The sequence below is a fragment of the Eptatretus burgeri genome, chromosome 11, assembly GCF_056783735.1.
Source record: "Eptatretus burgeri isolate ZD-2024b chromosome 11, Ebu_testis_v1, whole genome shotgun sequence".
In the NCBI taxonomy this organism is placed as follows: Eukaryota; Metazoa; Chordata; class Myxini; order Myxiniformes; family Myxinidae; genus Eptatretus; species Eptatretus burgeri.
The window spans coordinates 48,417,742-48,435,580 of NC_140971.1; the positions used below are offsets into that span (position 1 = coordinate 48,417,742).

The 17,839-nt window shown below is 48.3% G+C and overlaps 1 long non-coding RNA gene across 1 annotated transcript in view; it reads left to right on the forward strand.

Annotated features, from left to right (window-relative positions):
- Nucleotides 1-17,839, forward strand: part of LOC147017023 (uncharacterized) — a 74,109-nt gene that overhangs the window by 41,859 nt on the left and 14,411 nt on the right. The window contains exon 2 of the long non-coding RNA XR_015049709.1: nucleotides 15,063-15,146. This is a non-coding gene — a long non-coding RNA (uncharacterized LOC147017023). The remainder of the gene's footprint in view (nucleotides 1-15,062; nucleotides 15,147-17,839) is intronic.

The window sequence follows — 17,839 nt, forward strand, 5'->3', positions numbered from 1 at the left end:
GCTCCCCGTACCTCTCCCACCCCTCCTCACTCCACCTCCCTCCCCTCTCTTCCCCCCCCCTCTATCCCCTTTCCCCCAGTCCTCTCTCTCCCCCTCCCCCATTCCATCCCCCCGCCCCCCACTTCTTAATATTCCCCTCAGCGAAGGCATGGGTTGTATTTGCTCTTCTAATGTATAAAGCTCTTTATAACCATTGACTGACTGACATTAAAGATCAGTGTCTTCCGGGTGACGAAGAAAGCTGAAATTTTGCTTGCTGATCGACATCGAAGTCGATACACGCAGGAAAAATTACAGAACCATCAGAAAGCATCCATAAATGGAAAAAATAATTAAAATAAATAACGGAATAATCAAATGCAGGTGAGCGACCCAAGACAATGGAGAAATGTGGTTCATATGCTTACACTTTGTGAAAGTATACAAACTGTGCTTCCCCATTGTCTCGGGTCACATCATTCTACACAATGTGTAAGCACACCCTACTCATATATATTTGTACATACACATCTCATTGTAACCACTGACTGACTGACTGACATTCGTGTTCAGTACCTTCTGGGTGATGTCGAAAGCTGAAATTTTGTGTGCCGACAGACATCAAAACCAATGCACTGGTAAAAATTACATAACCATTGATTGGAAAGCGTCCGAAAATAAGTGCAGCCTTGTTGTGCTCATCCAGCAGGAGGTCAGTGATGCTTGCCTATTATCATAAAACTTCTGTTTATTGTGGATCTACATATGAAGCAAGGTTCATTGGTGCTTACAATGTGTAAGCATACCCTCCGAGTATATATTTACCTATATCGGGTCGGAAGGACTTTTTGTTTTGGTTTATTGTTACGCACAACCGCAACCCCACCTCTTGCTTGATGGGGGCAGTAAGGCAGAGGAAATATACTCATGTGGCAGAAAGACATTACTGCTTCCAGATCGCACAGCTTCGGCTGCTATGGGACTCAAACTGTGCCTCACTGCTCTATCAAGCTCGTCCTCAACATATACTTAGTCCTCGATTTACACTCATTCTATCTAAGTTTTTTTTTCCAACTTAACGCCTTGGACAAAGTACTGAATAATTTACGATTAACACCTCGTAATTTTCGATTTCATGGTTTTTTGATGTAGAAAAAGGTTTTAATTTTGTGCCAGCATGCAAGGGGAATGGAGGTACGAGCATAAATCGAGATATTCCTTTTAGATATACTGATCATTTTCTTTTGACATTGCTTGCTCTACCTCAACCAAAGAGCCCTCTGATGTGGATGCACAAGATGCTGAATATGTAACCAGGACCATGGAGGGTAAGACTAGTTTGGAGGTGGAGGTGGGTGAGGATTGGGTGGGTGGGGGGGGGTGGTGGGTTAATCTTGCCCTACGATACATCACTTCAATAGAGTCTCATTGAGAGTAATTCTTTGTGAGGAAAATTTCAATCAAACAGTGGTATTAAATAGGCAATTAAATAAATAAGGATTTTTGTACAATTCACTATTTCAGAAACTTTCATCTCAGCGCTCTGCTTAATGAGACTCCAGTTATTGGATTCTACAGCATCACTCTCCCTTTGTTGAAACTTTGCATTTGTCAAATCGTTAAGCTAAAAAAAACAAAAAGCTTGTTTTATGATTTTAAAGAAAAAGCTTGTTACGCTATGACATTATAAATTCAAGTGTAATCGAGGGGAAAAAAAACAGGTATTCCAACCCTGTGCTGTATTCAGAATACCAATACATCATAAGCTCAATAGAAAGAGGCCATTTCCATTCTTTGCAAAAGACTTGCAAAGTGCAACCGACAAAAGAACTTCACCAGTATATCTTGAAACCTTTGCCATTGCAGACATAATGGATTATTCAACAGAGCACGGGAAAGATCTGTCATGGAGTGCCAGAGCCAAATCTACCTGCTGGTTGCCTTTGCAAAGCAATGGAAGAGCCTCACCCGAGATTGATGAAGCCTGATAAGCCATGAAAGCAGATAGGCCCAGCTACCTCCGAGCCCGCCAGCAAGATAAATGACATTTAAACTTCCCGTCTGGAAGCTCTTCAAAAGAATACAGTCACAATGGGATTCATAGCTTTATTTATTCAAAATTATAAAGTCACATTTTTGACTCGAAAAAAGTCATTCTGAAGTTCGCTCATACAAAATGGAATGAAGCAAGATTAAACTTAATAGGATAACAATTTATTATCATCTTTCACTGATATATGTATCATAGTTTGTTGCTTCAAATCATTTTAACATATGCAATTTAAACAACCGAATGGTGTAAAAAAAAAAAAAAAATTAAAAAAATCATCAATATGCAAGGCCATCAGATTCTAATTATAAAGTCATGAAATCCATAATTTAAGTTAACATCAAATCATTCCTTTTCTCCAATGGCCTGAACTCAGCCTGTCAGTTTGGTGTCTGACCCGGTTACTCTACCCTGGACATATTCCTGCTGTTTTCCCAACAATGGATGGAGGCCCTGAATGTCAGCTAAAATAATAAGGACCACAATTCTGGACATATCACGAACATTTGACACAGTCTGGCATCCCAACTCACCTTACAAACTCTGAACCCACGGAATCCAAGGTAGGCTGCTGACTACCTCTACTCTTTTAGTCAGTGGGTGGCTTTCAATGTGATCCTCTATTTCCCTGTCTAGTCTGCAGTACCCCAAGTCAGTGACTTTAGCCCAGTCCCCTTCCTCATCGTCATCAATGATCTCTCTGACTCTGGAGCATCGTCTTTTTCTCTTTGCTGATGACTCTACACTGTGGCATAACATCTCTCATCCTTCAGATAGGCAGGCAGCAGTGTCTTCCCTCTCTATAGAAATCAACAACCAGGAGCTGATCTAACATTTGGAATATGTTTTTCAACTCCAAGAAATCCCACACTCACTATGTCTCTCTGAAAGGACTGTCTGTCGAACCCTCCCATCTTCTTCCCTGAACAACCTTGCAAAGAAGTTCAGTCATTTAACCTTGTGGGGCCTCACTATTCACCCACTATCTATCTTTGGGAAAACGCATATTATGATTAGTCTCCAAAATTGGCTGCCGACTGAGCATCCTCCACCGTGTCATCCTTCCTTCGCAAATCTGAACTTTTAACAACCTACAAGGCCTTCATCCAAAGCTGAGAGTAGTAATGCTTACTTCTTTTGGCTGGTGCTCTTGCCTCACACCTTTCACAAATTGATGGCGTGGAGTCAAAGGCCCTCAAAATATTTGAATCTGTGGGCCTGTTGCTCCCACATCCCAGAAAGGTTGGTGGCCTCCCTATATTCTGCACCTCCTTTCTGCAGTCTTGCACCCTCTCCCTTTCCATGCTTCACCACTCCTTACCCCTCCCTCCCCCCAGGTTTCTCCCAGGCACATTGTTCTGCAGTAACCCAATTCTTTTGAAACTTCCATGAAACTCCCAGAATCCAGAACCACTGCTCACCTCCACTCATTTATTCCTCTTTCCTCCCACCTGTGGAACCAACTTCCTCAGTCTTCTTCTTCTTTCTCTCTCGGCTGCTCCCGTTAGGGGTCGCCACAGCGGATCATCCGTATGATCCGCATCGTGATTTGGCACATGTTTTACGCCGGATGCCCTTCCTGACGCAACCCTGGTCGCCTCTTACGACACAGGGATATGGTACACCTATATTTTACCGGGGTATACAACTTCCTCAGTCTATTCAATCTTATTCTTTCCTCCAGGTCTTCAAGATGTCTGTTCACCTTCTGCCTCAGGTTATCTCCCATCTCCCATTCATGTCCATGATTTCTTTATACCCCATTGGCCCTGTCCCCTATATGACCACCCCTTATGTGGTAGGTTTTTGTATTTTATTTCCTCTCCCTCCACCTAATCTATGTTTATTTCTTCCATTTCTCTTTCATTCCTGGTTTCCTCTTCCCCTTGCCTTGTAACCAGCTTGTTCACCGACCTTTCTTCATTTCCTCTCTTCCCAATTCCCTTACATTGTCATCTTTTCCCTTCCCCATTCTCACTCCAAATGTTCCTCTGTTGTGTTCCTCTAATCTTTTTTTCTTTTTCTTTTTTACAAGATATTGTTGTGGTTACCAAATTCGCAAACCACCATTCAGGTCCCTTAGGTGAGGTATCTCGGTAAGTACATGTGTAGTTAGGCCCAAACCCGTTGTCTAGTGGGAATACATGTCATTTATGCGTGCTGCGACTCTTCAGGATAGCCGTTTTTCTTTTACTATCTTTAATTTGGACCAATCGCCATTGTTACCACCACCAAACGCCGCTTCACCACAACCGCCATGACCTTCACGTCACACCTCGCAACCGTCGCATCGCCACCGTTCTTGCGCCGCCTGTGGGTACCGGTGTTGGACTCGTGCAGGGCGCGCGCCGAACAGCGTGTACAAAATCACGGATTTTGTGCTTCAAAAACGGATCAAAAACGACACACGCCCACTTTTTGCCGTCCAATCGGTGAGCGAGGGGCGAATTGGCCCCGCCCCCAGGGCGTTGGAGGGCGATCGATATATGCAAATTTATGGATCAAAAAGCCTTCACGCTCACTTTTTCTCGGGCCAATGGGGAGCGAGGTGAAAGGTCGAAGGGAGGGGGTCAAAGATGAGAGGGCGAAGCTACGGGGCTGATAAAAGCGACCGTGTTCGTCAGTCCAGGAGTAGGAGAGTCGAGAGGGAACAGAGAGTCAAGACTTCGCGGGCGGTGGAGTTGGCAAGAAGGAGCTGGTCGTCGTGTGCGTTGGAGTCGGAACGGAGGGACGGAACTGTGGAGAGGCGGCGAGGGCAGACGAGGGGGTGCTCGCGTCGTGCAGGGAGCTGCACCCCAGGGAGGCCGACAGCGCGACCTGGCCGAGGTGGAGACGCTCGTCGCGGGATAATAAAAATCCTCTATACCCCGAGCATCAGCAACCCCCTCCTGTTTCCCCCCGCGCTGAGATAGTGCGACCAAGGGGGCCCCTTTCCCACCCCCTACCAGACACTGCCCGCGAGGCCCGCGGAGTTGAGGCACCATCGCCGCTCCGCGTCTCATCACCAGACGGGTAGGCCCGACCCGGTCTCGGCCTCAGGCCCGCCTCATCCTTGAGGGTATTCTTTCCTTGGTTTTGGGTATGTGTTGTCGGCGCCGTCTGTGAAGTAAAATTGTATGTGTTGCCGTGTGCTCGGTAGTCGGTATTAGCTCTGCATTGTGTCTTCGCTTTTACATTTGCTTTTTGTGTAAATTGAATTGTGTTTTTCTTTTCTGTGTGCTTTTGGTGGAATTGAATATGTGTGCTGTCCGTTCAGCGCGAATAAATGTGCTTTGTGTTGAACTGTTTCCCGCTTCGCTTCGTCATTTCCTTCAATGAATCCTCATCTTGCTTCACGTAAAGGGTTGGTAGTGGGCTGAATACGCCCGATAATTAATCGAACCGTCGAGGTCGACGAATAACACCGCTCGGTTATCCCGATAGTACGGAACGGGTCGCTTAAGTGGCCCGTGTCCGAAGTCGACCTGCGGCGAGGTGCGATCGCCCGGTCTACTCTCCGCGTGGGTACTTAGGTAGGTCGAATTTGGCGAGCAACCCTATCCCACGCGGGGGCTGATTGGCTCAATCGCGGTGAGACCGAAAGGTCCACCCGTGACTGGTTCCCGGCGTTAGTCCGAGAGGGTCACGACTGGATTGTCCGTCCGGTGGGCGACGTGCCGCGATTCGAGTTACGTGGCCGTCAGCACGCCGGCGGGCGCGAATACCGCAACACTGGTGTCAGGTCGTGTGATACAAATCCATCGCCCTCCTCGCGGCACTGGTATCAGAGAACAGGAAAACGGGCTCTCCTGTCTCCAGCTAAATTCACGGGAATCGGTCCAGGGGTGAGAGAAGCGACCCCCGATTCCCTCCAAATTACGAGCGAGCTAAATTAACCCTTTAAGAGAAGCAAGATGGCGTCTCAAGGCGAGCGGGAGCCGGGGGTATTAGAAATGGATGTAGAATGTGTAGAATCCATGGTCCAGGATGGAATCCCCGAGCAGGAAATGTTGATTGTGCAGGAACACGGACTCGCCCAACTGAACCCAGGTGGGTGCGGCAGCGGCCGCGGTGTATGACACCTCCCCCCCCCCTCTCCACCAAAACCCTTCCCCGATCCCTGCCGAAACGGCTCACCCAAGCGCACCCGACATGGCCCAGCTATTCACCATGCTGGCAAAGATGAATGCGGAAATGATCGAAAAGATGGAAGCGAATATGAAAAACGAAATGAAAGGTATGAACAAACAAATGAACGAAAAGATGGATACAAATACAAATGAAGTGAAAACGACGATGGATGCGAATACACAAAAAATGGATGAAAAGATGGATACAAATACAAATGAAGTGAAAACGACGATAGATGCGAATACACAGCAAATGAAAAAAGAAATGAAAGAACTACGGGGTGAGACGCAGAACATGGGCCGATGCCTGCAGGCGGGCATGAAGGCCGTGACCAGGGAGCTGGGAATGGCGACTCCACGTGTGGGAGCAAACGAGCTGGAAGGGGGTGCAACGGCTGACAGGCCCGCGGTGGAGGCGGGTAAAAAAATAATTCGGGGGGCGTGTTGGGCGAGGGTCGTGACAGAGGAATCGACGGTGACCAAGAGGGAAAAATTAAATGGGGAGACCAAAACGTGTGAGACGAGACACGAAATGACGACAAAGGAAATAATAATAGTTGAGACAAGGGAGGTAAAGGGTGAAGAGTTGGCAGTGACGGTAGCCGGGAAGGGAACGATAGAGGAGAGACTGCACGGTGAGGACGGGGTAAGTGACGCACACACACACACGGAGGTAGTGGAGGACAATGGGGGTGAGCTCGCGGAGCGTGTAGAGACCCAGTGCGAGCACCTGGATGGCCTCCTCCAGGAACGAGGGGAGGGAGTATGCCCCCTTGAGGCGAGTCACGACCAGGTGAGTTCGGTCGTGCTTTGCGAGGTTGAGGGGACGAGTGCTGTGGACAGGTGCACGGAGAGCTTGGGGGGTATAGAGGCCCCGGAGACCCTTGTGGGGACACAAATCCCCAGTGTGGTTGTCCCTGTGTGTGTGGTGCAAGGTGTGAGTGCGTCCCCGTGTGTGGAAGCGACCCCGTGTGTGAGTGGTGTGGTGGCGATGGTGCCGGAGTGCGTGCTTCCAGCACGCCGTGTGTGGATGAGGCACCGTGTGTGGAAGAGGCCGTGTGTGTGAGTGAAACGGCCAGTGTGGATGAGGAACCGCGGTTGAGTGCCCCCGCGTGTGTGGATGAGGCACCGCGGTTGAGTGCCGCCGCGTGTGTGAGTGAGGCACGAGTGAATGGAGCACCACGTGTGAGTGGTATGGGTTATGCAAGGGAGACCGTGTGTGTGAGAGAGCGGTATGTGAGGGAGATGTCGGTTGGCATGCGGGAGCACGCAGCCGCGTCTCCCGGTGTGAATGTGATGGAGTGGACTGTGTGCGTCGTAACACGCAGGTATGCGTGTGCGGAATGGAGACGGAGACGGAGACAGAGGAAAGAAAGCCGAGTAGCGGCTGTAGTTGTTTCGGGGACCGTGCCGGGTTCACCCAGCAGTGAGCACGCGGTTCGTGCTGTGCAACGCACGAGACCACCACGTGCTCGCTTGCGAGAGTGAAGTCCCGGTCCGGAAACGCATGCGGTGGATTTGCCGATCCCGCGGACGGACAAAGTTTAGGCAGGTAAATGGATTTGGACCGGACGGGTTCTCCACGCGATCGTGTGTGTTAAGCTCCAACGGGCAAAGCACATGTGTTCGCGTGGGGAACCCCTCGAGACGTGGGGCTTGTGTTTTTTTATGCGCACGGTGACGCCATGGCTGCACGTGGGGTTGGAATCCGGCAGGAGGGGTATCTCTGCCGGATGGTACCGTCCAAGGAGGGACGAGGAACACGTGCAGCTGCATGACGTCACGGGCAGGTGCAAAGTGCGCGAGTTGCCGCGCAGGTGCTGCGCATGTAAAGAAAAAAAAAAAAGAAAAGAAAAGCAAGCCTCACTTTCGGGTGCACAGGATTCCTGGGCAAGGGGTGGAAGACCCCCTTACCTGGGCACAGGATGGAAACTAGTTAGGGGGAAGGGTTAGCTTAGTTAGACCGACTTCATGGGGCAGGGGTAAGTCCTCATGGAGTCCGTGGAATGGATTAGTTAGAGGGATGATAGCGAGATTTAGGTTGGGAAATAAAATGATTATTTGGAGGACATGGACAGACTTGTGAATGTGTAGAGGGGACGTAGCTTGGCTACGTAGTGTTAAAAGGAACGTGCTGTAGTTTAAGGGACGATGTGGGAGCACGAGTTAGTTAGGGGAGGTAGTTAGAAGGATGGCAGAGTTCAGTGGTGTGTGTGTTGAAGAGTTGTTGGTGAGTGAATTGGAAGCATGTGCTTGGTGAGTGAGTGAGGCCAGCGGGTCTGTGTGAATGGAGCGAATGGGGAATGCATGGTGCGATGAGTGATTGGGGGGAGGAGTGACTCCCGCCCAAGGGACCCCGGGGTCAGTGTCGAGTGAGTTAGCTGGGTTAGTCAAATTGAAAAATGGAGGTCGTTTTGCTGTTGGTGGGAAAGTAGGCTCGAGACCCATTTGGAGGGGTGCAGGAGCCCTGTTGACGGGCTTGGGAGCGTGGCTGCGAAAGGTGAGTATCGCTGAGTGGGTACCCCGGGCACCAGGCTAGTCGGCCGCGGTAGGCCATGGGCCCATGGGGGGCCGGGATAGAGTAGTGGGCACGGGTGCGCCTGCTTGGTGCGGGGGCCCGGGGCGCCATTAGCCGCGTGGGCAGTGTTGTGGGCACGGGTGACCCTCGGAAAGGGGCCCGGGAGGCCGGCCTGCCACGTGTGCGTTTCAGGGGAGGTACCATGGGGGGCACTCCCCGGTGTTAGGGAGCTGGTAGGCTCGGAGGCAGTGTAGTGCCCGGGGTTGCCATAGCGGGAGAATCGGCAGAGGGTCGTGCCTGCCAAAGGGAGCCACGTGTCCCAGCCAGGAGACCGTGTGAGGGCACGGAGAGAAAATTGGGGGGCGAGGCCCGAAATTGTAAGGACACCAACACAGGCAACGGGAATCTGGGTTGTTAGAACCAATAGTTTAAGCGAGAGGCGCTTGTTGAAAGCCCCGGGGTAGTTTAACAGTTAAATGGTTAGGGTAGATTAGGAAGTGTACCCCTCCGCACCATCCATCCCCTCGCTCTCGTTGTGGGCCGCTGGACCCACTTTGGGTTAGATCGCCGAACTCTGGGGAGGCCATTCTGAGGCTTCGTTGGGCCTCGGCACAGGACGTTAGCTCTCCCTTGTTCCCCTCCGGGAAGGGAACGTAGGGGTTGGGAGTAGGCTAGGTGACAGGATAGGTTAGCCGAACAAAGACGATAAAGGGGGTTAGGGGACGATTTATAGTGGGGAAGTAAAAATAAAAACAACAAAAAAAATAAGTTGGGGCTAAATTGGGGTTTGACAAATTAATGGAGTGGGTATGTACAGTGACAGGCAAAGGCGATAGGTTGGGAGGGAGACCGTAGGTTAGGTCCGAGCCCGCCTTCCAAGTGGCCAGCACCTCCACCAACTTCCACTGAACGGCAAAGGCTGGCCAACTTCATCGGCTGGCCGTGTTTTGCTTCAAGGCGGAGGCCGGCCAACTTCGTCTGCAGCTGCTGTGCTGCAAGGCCTGTGCCGGCTGGATCGTCTGCAGCTGCTGTGCTGCAAGGCCTGTGCCATCGGCTGGCCGTGTTTTGCGTCAAGGCCTGTGCCGGCCAGTTCATCTGCCGGCTGTGTTTGCCTGCAGCGGCCTTCTTCTGCGGGCTGTGTGTTGCCTGCACCTTTGCCATGCCATGCCCACTGCCCATGTTCACCAGCCCCGTTCAATTTTTGCTTTGCCCCCCCCCCCCCTGTTCATTTCCATGTGCGCCAGGATCCGCAAGGCAACAGTTTGCAAGCTGCGAGAACTGCCCCGTTGGCAGCTACAACACGGGCCTGCAGTGGCGGCCCGTGCACCGTGTTTGTGTTCACCCATCCATTCGTTGTGCTCATTGCGTGTGCCACTTGAGCTGGCACGGAGACTGCGTTGTGCAGCCCATGCACCGTTGTGGTTCACTGCGTTCAGTTCAATAGGGAAGGCCTTGGACTGCGTGTGAGCAGCCAGCCACGTTCCCTGTCACCTGCATTGTTTTGAGCCAGAGACTGCATGTGGGCAGCCTGGCTCCCTGCTAACTGCTTTCTTTTTGCAGAGTTCAATGATCCTGGGCCATGGTTTAGTGTAAAATTTGTAAGTTAAGGTTAAGATGTACTGTAAATATGAGTGTGCCCCCCGGCATGTCTGTCTAGCACCGGCAATTTTATTTAAGTCGTCCATGTGAGTGAGTTTGTTTAGATAGTTACGCAGCCCTCAGGTTATTTATTTTGGTGACACGAATACCATGAATGTCGCACTCAGGGATCCGTAGGTAAAATGTACTAGGGGAAAACTACACATGATGGCACACGAAAATTTGACGACTCGGGACGAGTCTGTAAAAAGGGGAGGGGGTAGTGTTGTGGTTACCAAATTCGCAAACCACCATTCAGGTCCCTTAGGTGAGGTATCTCGGTAAGTACATGTGTAGTTAGGCCCAAACCCGTTGTCTAGTGGGAATACATGTCATTTATGCGTGCTGCGACTCTTCAGGATAGCCGTTTTTCTTTTACTATCTTTAATTTGGACCAACCGCCATTGTTACCACCACCAAACGCCGCTTCACCACAACCGCCACGACCTTCACGTCACACCTCGCAACCGTCGCATCGCCACCGTTCTTGCGCCGCCTGTGGGTACCGGTGTTAGACTCGTGCAGGGCGCGCGCCGAACAGCGTGTACAAAATCACGGATTTTGTGCTTCAAAAACGGATCAAAAACGACACACGCCCACTTTTTGCCGTCCAATCGGTGAGCGAGGGGCGAATTGGCCCCGCCCCCAGGGCGTTGGAGGGCGATCGATATATGCAAATTTATGGATCAAAAAGCCTTCACGCCCACTTTTTCTCGGGCCAATGGGGAGCGAGGTGAAAGGACGAAGGGAGAGGGTCAAAGATGAGAGGGCGAAGCTACGGGGCTGATAAAAGCGACCGTGTTCGTCAGTCCAGGAGTAGGAGAGTCGAGAGGGAACAGAGAGTCAAGACTTCGCGGGCGGTGGAGTTGGCAAGAAGGAGCTGGTCGTCGTGTGCGTTGGAGTCGGAACGGAGGGGACGGAACTGTGGAGAGGCGGCGAGGGCAGACGAGGGGGTGCTCGTGTCGTGCAGGGAGCTGCACCCCAGGGAGGCCGACAGCGCGACCTGGCCGAGGTGGAGACGCTCGTCGCGGGATAATAAAAATCCTCTATACCCCGAGCATCAGCAACCCCCTCCTGTTTCCCCCCGCGCTGAGATAGTGCGACCAAGGGGGCCCCTTTCCCACCCCCTACCAGACACTGCCCGCGAGGCCCGCGGAGTTGAGGCACCATCGCCGCTCCGCGTCTCATCACCAGATGGGTAGGCCCGACCCGGTCTCGGCCTCAGGCCCGCCTCATCCTTGAGGGTATTCTTTCCTTGGTTTTGGGTATGTGTTGTCGGCGCCGTCTGTGAAGTAAAATTGTATAAGTGTTGCCGTGTGCTCGGTAGTCGGTATTAGCTCTGCATTGTGTCTTCGCTTTTACATTTGCTTTTTGTGTAAATTGAATTGTGTTTTTCTTTTCTGTGTGCTTTTGGTGGAATTGAATATGTGTGCTGTCCGTTCAGCGCGAATAAATGTGCTTTGTGTTGAACTGTTTCCCGCTTCGCTTCGTCATTTCCTTCATTGAATCCTCATCTTGCTTCACGTAAAGGGTTGGTAGTGGGCTGAATACGCCCGATAATTAATCGAACCGTCGAGGTCGACGAATAACACCGCTCGGTTATCCCGATAGTACGGAACGGGTCGCTTAAGTGGCCCGTGTCCGAAGTCGACCTGCGGCGAGGTGCGATCGCCCGGTCTACTCTCCGCGTGGGTACTTAGGTAGGTCGAATTTGGCGAGCAACCCTATCCCACGCGGGGGCTGATTGGCTCGATCGCGGTGAGACCGAAAGGTCCACCCGTGACTGGTTCCCGGCGTTAGTCCGAGAGGGTCATGACTGGATTGTCCGTCCGGTGGGCGACGTGCCGCGATTCGAGTTACGTGGCCGTCAGCACGCCGGCGGGCGCGAATCCGCAACAATATACTGGACCTGTCACTCACACATGTCATACACATTGACATACAGCCGAAAACGTGAGACACAACACAACACAACACAGGACTGCTAGACGAGACAAACACACCCACCGAGTTTGGGGGAAATGCTGTCACTTCCCGGGGTACTCTGGGTACCAGTGACATCACAACAGTGGCTCCGCCTTTCTCACATCACTCAGCAGGGCATTTCCTCCATCCTGAACATGGATGCTAACCTATGTGGATTGTGTGTGTTCTTATCATTTTGAATGCTCAATGTCAAGCAAGGAAGCAGTATGTACCATTTTAAAAGCCTTTGGTATGACTCGGCCGGGGTTTGAACCATCGACTTCCCATACGCGGAGAGGAAGCTCTAACCATTATATCACCAAGTCTGAGAAATTATTTTGATGCATTTGCCCACTTTCCACTGTGTCCTTTCTGTTCTTTGTTCTGTGATAAATGCTCTTCCATGACCTTCGACGTTTTATACAGAAAAAAAGTACCTTCATAACATTGCAGGGTCGTTTTGAATAATTTTCATGCAACATTATTGTGCAGAAATAAATGTGAGTAAATAATCATTACATAGCAGCAATGTTTATCCAATGGTAACTTAGTGTCATATAAACTAGAAAGAGCAAAAGACAATTGTTAAATTTGCACAATAATAAAAATGCATTAAAACTTCCTTCTGCAGAAATTGAAGTCATCCAGATGAAGTAATGTGCAACAGTGGTTTTGTTGCTTTTTTTCTTTGAGATATTTCAGATTTTATGTCAGATTTGTTGCAAAAATATTTTTCTCTCGAATTTTAAATCTGGAATTGTGACTTTTGTCCATTTTAAATTCAAATACCATGGGTATTTGATATTTATTTCAAGTTATGAAATCGCTGTGCTCATTTAAAATTTATGGTATTGATTCCGACCAAGCTTTTGGACTGACAGGTTAGTTTGGAGGTGTTTTGAGCTGTCTATCCTTGGTTTGACTGTCTTCCCAGCTATAAATTGTCATCCTGGTTTTTAATCGCCCGTGGAGTGAGGCATCACTGTGAGCACTGTCCATAAGAAAAGCGTGAAGATGGACGACCCAACTTCCACCTGGAGAACCCGTCTTCCAACTGGAGACTCCAACTGGACTCTTGATAATAACAATGAAAACTCGAAGGGGACTTGGTGGAGCACATACCTCCACCACGTAATGCCTGATCCACGTGAACATATCGGGCCCAATACATTTTTGAAATATCATGCTATACAGTACTATATCGTTTTTGGCCCTATCTCTCAATGGTGAAGAATCACTTAAAAAAATTAAATAATTCTCGTATTCAGATCCAGATTCGAATCTTCACCAAAATACAATAAATTCCTCCATGTCACACACCCAACGTGTCCAGCAAGTTTCGTCCGAATCCATCTCCAACCTTTTGAGATATCGTGCTATATATCGTTTTTGGCCCTATCTCTCAATGGTGAAAATCACGTTAAAAATTCTAAGAGTCGGATCTGGATCTGAGTCTTCACCAAAATCTAAACAGTTCGTTGTTGTCACACACCCAACCTGTCCACAAACTTTCATCTGGATCCGTCCCCAAGTTTTTGAGATATCCTGTACACACACAGACAGACAGACAGACAGACAGAGGGGTGAAAACATAACCTCCTTCACCTTCAGTGGCAGAGGCAATAATCTTTCAGAACTGGTTGTTGTTGGACATTAAATATCCCAGTGTCCACCAGCAAATAGAAAAAACAATCCTATGCATTAACTGGGGTCATGCTGATCCTATATAGCAAGTCTGTATGTAATCAGTGCAGAACTGTAGGAGGAGTAGCGCGACAAACAAACACACACACACACACACACACACACACACACACACACACACACACACACACACACACACACACACACACACACACACACACACACACACACACACACACACACACACACACACACACACACACAAACACTGGTCCATGAATTATTGTAAGGATTATGAGTGGAATTCCTTCCAAACGTTGAAACGTCTTTGTGTTTTAAAAGTTTGGTGATATTTTGTATTTTTTTTTTTATATTGAAATCCCAGACTGGACTCGATGGCATAATGATTCGAGTGTCCACTCTGATTCTTACAGGTTGCTGGTTCGAACCCTGGACCAAGTTGTACCAGACTTTAAAAATGGAATGTCCTTCCTTGTTTGATGTTCAGCATTTAAAAGGAAGGAGGAGATTCCTCCTTCATGGTTTTGCTGAGTGTGCAAAGAAAAGTGATGTCATAAATATTGCGTTGCTGGTACCCACAGTGCTCTGCCTTTACATTGCTTTACAGTGAATCAAAGCACATCGCAAGTCAGTGAATGATTTTTTTTTAATTTTGGACTAATTTCTGTCGAGGTATTCATTGCCTTTTCCATGATTGGCTGTGAAACACATGACATCATCATATATGTGCATCAGGTAATCATGGACAAAAACGGATGCATCCACAGAAATGAATTACTTGGAAAATCACTGAAAATACATTTGCTTCCTTTCGATGCCTTTTTGATACATGGATATGAAATTTTAAAAAAATGGTAATTTGACTTTTGTTTCAACTTTTAATCGCATCAAATTTTTTTCAAACATTGCTATGAAATTGCAATTTCAGGCATAAAAAAAATCAAATATATTCCAACACATAATCCTATTAATCTTAATTACAAATACCGCACTGTGATGCAAAAGCTTCAACTCGGACACCTGTGTTCAGTGGCATTTTGATGATGATGATGATGATCATGAGTCTTTCACAAACCAGCAGGCCAGGCCTGACAATTGACTGGAGCTTATTTGGGCCGACATTTGGAATTTGTTCCAGGATGCCGGCAGAAACTCACCTATTCTTTGCGAAAGACACCACTGGATCTTCAACATCCATCCAAGGGACGGAGCACTTTGTGAGGTGAGCATCGATCTGACATTGTATGGTTGGATTTGGAATCGCACCCAGACGAGACAAACGTTCAGTGTACGACCTACACCATCCTGTCGGACTAATAATGATGATGATAATTATTATTATTAATACTTGTTGTGCCTTTCTTGATATTATGTCCTATGTAAATTGTAGTCGAGATGAAATAGTAATTCATTCTCCCTCCCGAGGGCCATAATAGGCCATAGAGTTTGTTTTTTTTTATCGGACAGTTAATAGTTATAATGTCGGATTTTTATTCCCTGTCTAAGCACCATAAACAATTATTTAAGCACCGAGGCATTCATTTGCTCGGGAATAAAAACTCATCAGGATCTAACACAATTACTGGCGAATGAAAATCAAATGCATGTATATAGTAGCCAAGTGGGTGGACTTCCACCAACCCACATAATTGCGAGCACATACTTTTGGTACTTTATGATATTGTGCCTTGTGAAGGTCTACGAAAGGCAAACCGTGAGTCGGTTTTATAACCCCATGGGAGCAGAGGCTCACAAATCAGGGGCCGGTGCGAGCCCATCCAGCTCCCCCCGGATTGTGCATGCAGCAGGAGCAGATCACAGATGCCCGTCATGCGCAGTGGAAATTCAAGCCATCTCCTTCACAAACTGTGATGGATGGTAGATTAACCTGCGGCGTGCTTTTTTATTGACCAAAGATAAATTATACCCTTCACTCGCCACTCTCCGCTTCTCAATGACCTTTTACTCTAATCTCGCTCCATTCCTTTGAAAGCTTATCTTGCAAGGCAGGCCGGAGAGGGCCGGATGTTAGGCCTGAGTTTTTTTTTTTACCTTCTTCACCAGCCCAGCCGTCAGGCCTCTGTACAATGGCTGAAAATGATATGCACGATGTTTGCTGGGCCCTTTGCCCTGGTGTCGGTAAAACATGCGAGCGGCAATTAAAGCTTGTGTTGTCAAATCTTTTACACCGCTCTCGACTAGGTAGACTCGAGTGTTAGAGTCGGGGTTTAATCAACCTCGGGGCAGTTTGACCGATCCGCCTCTTCAGGGCCAGTTTGACCGATCCGCCTCTTCAGGGCCAGTAGCGTGCATCCATCTTTCTTGAATCTTTGTTTCCTCGTAGCTATGGGATTGGATTACCGAATGAAGCTTTGGTTAACGGTAAACAACGGTATTATCTTGTACGGCATTCGCATGTGTTTGTGTCAACACCACGGACGTCATACGACCTGCTTGCAGTTACATTTAAACACACTCGTGATGCACGCGACGACAGAGGCCTTCAATATATGAAAGGACCGGAAGTCACTTACAGTCACGTGATCAGTCTTGAGTCTCAATTGTCGGTTCAAGATATGTTCTGAAAGCTTTATTTCTTTATTTTACCTCTGTTACTGAACGTGGGTGGAGGTTATGTTTTCGTCTGTCTGTCTGTCTGTCTGTCTGTCTGTCTGTCTGTCTGTCTGTGAGCAGGATATCTCATAAAGTTGGGGTTGGATTCGGATGAAACTTGGTGGACAGTTTGGGTGTGTGACCAGGACGAATTGATTCGATTTTGGTGAAGATCCGAATCCAGATCCAGATACGAGAATTTTTTTTAATATTTAAAGTGATTATTCAGCATTGAGAGGTGGGTGCCAAAAACAGTTGTACACCACGATATCTCAAAAGGTTGTGGACGGGTTATCACAAAACTTGGTGGATGAGTCGGGTATGGGGCAAGATCAAGCCAATTAGATTTTGATTCAGGTCCAGATGCAGATCCAGCCTATCAGTGGGATACAAAACGTAAACTGTTCAGCCTGGCGAAGGTACGCGTTCTACCAAGTGCCATTCCAGTTTTGCTCATTAGAAGCCATGGGGGGATGGGGGGGGAAACCATAGACTCCAGGAAACCGAAATAAAGAAAGGAATACAGCTGATAAATTTCAAAAGGAATTTTGACATGATCCCAGTAACGGCTCTCTTCACCTCCCAAAAGAAAGGGGGGGGGGAAGTAATTTGGAGGCAGTATTACGAGCATCAATCACAGCAGGATTTTACTGTGAAGCATACCATTAGCCTAGGTACATGATCGCATTTGCAGTTCTGTTAATAGCTCCTGTTGCCGGTAATTCATATACCGTGCCATCCGTTACAGTCGACGCGGAATGCAATTTCCAAGGCAGGCTGGCTGCATAATTGAGGCGAACAAATTAAATTTACGCATTTTTGCATTAAAAATATTATTCAACAAAACACACTAGAGTAAGTCCCATAACAGTCCAATTAGGTTGCCTTTGCTTCCTTTCTCACCAGGCAGAATAATATATTCTATGTGAAGGATATTTAGAGTTTATTATACTCCGTCGGCAGGCACAGGCTAGGTCGACGTTCCAAGGCAAGCGACGCTTGTTGACAGGCTGCGCTTTACGATGGTTCCAGATTCGGCATGAATGACATGATTCTTCACAATACGCTGACCCCAAGAAGAAGAATGTCAAATGGTACCCTGGCGATGTTGCTCGTGTTGAGTGCAGGACAGAGTGATATCACAATATGTAGCATCTAATGTTTTCCAAAGTACTCATCAATAGAACAGCCAGCGTGGATGCCCATTGTCAGGAATTTCACTGCAGGTCACCAATATGACTATTGTACAGTATTCATCAACATTTTTGATTCTAATTATTGAAGCTGTTAGAGGCAGGGATT